Source organism: Ammospiza nelsoni, chromosome 12, assembly GCF_027579445.1.
Source record: "Ammospiza nelsoni isolate bAmmNel1 chromosome 12, bAmmNel1.pri, whole genome shotgun sequence".
Classification (NCBI taxonomy): Eukaryota; Metazoa; Chordata; class Aves; order Passeriformes; family Passerellidae; genus Ammospiza; species Ammospiza nelsoni.
The window spans coordinates 8657386-8661073 of record NC_080644.1 but is presented as its reverse complement, the minus strand read 5'-3'; positions in this window follow the sequence as shown (position 1 = coordinate 8661073).

Genomic DNA, 3688 nt, shown 5'->3' with positions numbered 1-3688 from the left:
CCGCGCCCATCGCCGCCGCCACCCCGCGCCGCCGCTTTATCCCCCGGGACCGGCCCTCCCGGTGGGCGGCACCCCCCCGGGACCCCCCGCCCTTCCCCGCCCCGCCTCGCCCAGCGGGAGGGGCCCCGCACCGCCCCACGGCGCTGTGCCCCGCTATACCGCCTCCTACCCCCGGTACCCGCCCTTTATACGGCCCCTAGATCCCCCTCCTTCCCCCCATCTCGCCATTTCCCAGCCTTTTTTCTTCTTCTTTTTCTTTGTTTTTCTTTATTAAAAATAAGCAAACACAACCAAACAAAAGGTCAGCGGCGCGGAGCGGGATAGAGCCATGGGAAATAGCGGAAAAGCAAGAGGAGAAGTCTTGGCTCACACAAGTGTGAGCTCCAGCAGGCAAGCGACGAGCCTTGACTGTACCCTGGGTGTGCTGTCGGGCTGGACCTTAAGGATGCTTCACGAGTCAAAAAGAAAACACAAAAGCTGCCCAATTTGAGCTCCGAGGGTGGATTTTCTTGCCAGCTCTGTCCTGTATTGGGGCCATCAGAAAGAAGATGGGGGAGTAGTGGGGCAGGACAGGATCCCCTCTCCTGACCACAGTGAATCTCAGCAAGTGCTGCAGAAGCTCCTGGTCTTGTCTGAGTGCAGTGAGAGGCAAAACAGCTCAGGAAACTGAGCTGCTCCACTATAAAGATGAGCAAGAGATCAAAGCCAAGAGAGCTGCTTTTTGCACAGCCTGGATTCTTGCAATTGAAGGCTAAACAGAGCTGAGTGGTGGGGAGAAAAATGGGAAAGCAAAGTAACACCCTCAGTACCTTAGGAGCATAGTCTGAGTGCCATATATGACAGAGAAACCTCTCCATTTCACAATTAATCAGCAATTAATCAGCTCTCTGGAGAGTTACTCCCCCTTGATACCATTCCCTAGGTCATCAAGGAAGCTGGAGTCAAATGCATTGGTTTAAAAAGCAGATGTGAGAAAACCTCATCCCCCTTACACAACCCGTGAATCACTGGCACATAGGGAACAAGAAATCAGAATGTGGTGGTACAATCAGCAATAGGACTGTGCTCCTGGTCTGCATCCACCTCCTCCCTCTCCTTAACATCATAAATGCAATCTTGCACAAACAGTAACAAATCAGTTAATGCCCGCAGCCATCCCGGGCAGGGGCTAAAGGGTGGCGACATCACCGCTGCGGCTCCTTTCAAACAGCAGAACGGACACAAAAGCTTTTGCCGGGCACTGCCGGGGGCCGCTGGCAAGGCGAGGATCCGGCATCCGCCTGGCGCCGGCCCCGCTGCCCTGCCCCGCTGGCAAATGCACCTTCTGCGGGGCCCAGCAGAGAGCGCAGGGCTGGCCCAGAGAGAAATCCAGGAGGATTTTCATCTTGCTTCTCCTGAAGTGCTCAACAACACGGATACAAAGTTTTCATGGCCAAATAAATGAGGAGGAGATTGCTGTGCTGGCTCGATGCTACAGCAGGCTGTGGGAGGAGAAGCTGCTTCATGACTCGGGTGGTGGTGCATGATGGAGAGGATGGACAGAGGGATGAGTGAAAGCAAAATTCAGGCCAGTAAAACAATGCATCTGCTTAAAACAGGTTCAGCTTACCCAAAATACCCATCAGGCAGAGACTGGGAGCCTGTGTTTGAGTGTGTGCCACATGCCGGACCAAAGGAGCTCTACCAAACCTCTCAAAATCAACCTTGAAAGTTAAAAAAAGCTTCAAAACAATAACAACGAGCACAGTTTGTTCTTTCCCTTATAAGGATACTCATTTCTGGCAGTGTGCAGGGTCAGGGGACAGACAGCATGATCCCTGTGAGTGGTGGCTCAGGCCGGGACAGCCCCAGCCCCTTCCCCAGCCCCTCTGGGCTCAGTGGGGCAGATGCTGGCTCAGCCTGCAGAGCTCCCCAGCCCAGCCCATTGTGCAGGGGCTGCACGCTGGTCCTCCTGGCCTTCAGAGGGGAATTAACGTTTAATTAGTTTGTTTTCTTGTAAACCCCATCTCTACAACCCCCATTTCCAGTGCCAGCAGCAGTTGCAGCTGCCCTGTGCCTTCTCTCCATCACTGGGCTCAGACCATTCCTGGGCTATTACTTTAAGTTTAGTTTATTGGCAAAAGAAAGGTGCTGTGAAGTGCCCAAAGGTACCACTGTGGGACACAGCTTGTGCTTGGGCCAGGGAGGGGCTTTATTTATCTGTAGTGACCCTCACAGAGTGAACCCTGGGTTACAAATGAGCTTTTATGCTTTTATTGCACTAACGTGGTTTTCTATCAGCAGTGATGGGAGAAGAGGCTTGCAAAAGGTTATCAGTGTTCTGCATCTTGCAAAACTGGAAAATATCAATTTCCTGCAGACATCAAGGCTTAGACTATAAAAAAGCTCACTGAAAAAAGCTACACCATATATCTTGTATGCATAGTTTTTACATATACACACAGTAACTGCTATCACAGAGCAGCCCCTGTCCAAAATTCATGGCAACAGCATTCCCAGATTATTCAACAGTGTCTCCATCCCTGTTTCTTGCTTGAATGGGATTTTTTTTAATGTTTCTTTTTCTTCTTAGTGCTCCTCTAGGTCTCCAACTCATATTTATATCTCCAAAAATCCCCTTAGTTCAGTTCTGCCTCCATGGCATCAGTGGGCAAAACAGAACTTGGTCTTATTGTCAACCTCAAGTCGGGCTGGTTGCCACTCCCACCACAGAAACCACTGATGATGTCAGATACCAAAATAAACAGAAAAGGTAATGCCATCAATAAACAGCATTTTCCTCAGAAATACTACACTGCACTTTGTGCTGACAAAACATCTCTATTTCCATTTAATTTGTCTTTCCCTCTTTCCTTTCATTCCTCTTTCCACATCTTATCTGCACCTCCTTGTATTCATGGCATTTTTGAGTGATATCCAGGTGTAGAGCAAGGTCAGGGAGGTGCTGGGAAGCCTCTGGAAATGAAGCTGTTCCCAGCAGGCCTGGAATTGACACCCTGAGACAACAATTCACTTTTAAAAGCAAAAATATTCAAGCAGGAGAAAGACCCAGTGATCATCTGCACATCCAGTACACAGCTGTAAATACATTCTGCTCAAAGGTGTTCCCTGAACATACAGATTTTCCTGCTGCTAGTGATGGTGGCAGAGAGACCCCCAGTGGCTTTGTGCACCACCAGCCACCACTTGTCACATCCCACAATCTCAGGGTCCCCCCAACAGGCAAGCAAGAAGGTTTTGTGGGGGCTGAAGGACAACACAGCCTTTGGGAGAACAACCACTCTGGATAGGACATCACCACTTCCACCAGTGTGGGTTGCAAGGACTTTGTCAAAAGTCAGGCAAACTCTGGAGGAATATTGGTGGCTCAAAAGTGGATTTGCAGCAGATAAACTATTCAGGAAGAAAAAAACCACAAAACCACAAGAAAGAAACTAGGAGTCCTATTTATCTTACAAGAACGGACATGCACTAGATATAAAGCCTGAGTGTTAATAATGCAATAGCATATTATTTAATAACAACAATAATAGTAATTCAAATCTCTGTGTTTATGAGCACAGAGATGCACAGAAAGCTAACACAGCAGCATGTCAAGCTATTCCCAGCCAACAAAAACTGGAACCACCACCTGCTCTGTGAACCAGTGGTTTTCATCCAAGGAGGTGCTGCTGCAGACACAGCTCAT